We start from the raw sequence: 282 nt of genomic DNA, 5'->3' as shown, positions 1-282 counted from the left end.
TCAGTCGTTGGGCGTCTGCCTTCGGCTCGGGTCATGGTCCCCGGGTCCTGGGATCGAGCCCCGCATCAGGCTCCCTGTTCGATGGGAGGTCTGCTTCTCCCTCTCCCACTCCCCCTGCTTGTGTTCCCTCTCCCGCTGTCCCTCTGTCAAATAAATAAATAAAATCTTTAAAAAAAAAAAAAAGAAGAAAGAAAATGGCAGAAGGGTCAGCGTGAAAACGAGAATGCCTTCCCAAGCGCTCGACATTAATAAATCGCTCGCCGCTCTTGCCCGTGAGCCCGT

Source organism: Mirounga leonina, unplaced genomic scaffold (genome assembly GCF_011800145.1).
Source record: "Mirounga leonina isolate KUSES-001 unplaced genomic scaffold, KU_Mleo_1.0 Mir_83, whole genome shotgun sequence".
Lineage (NCBI taxonomy): Eukaryota > Metazoa > Chordata > Mammalia > Carnivora > Phocidae > Mirounga > Mirounga leonina.
This window is presented reverse-complemented; position numbering follows the sequence as displayed.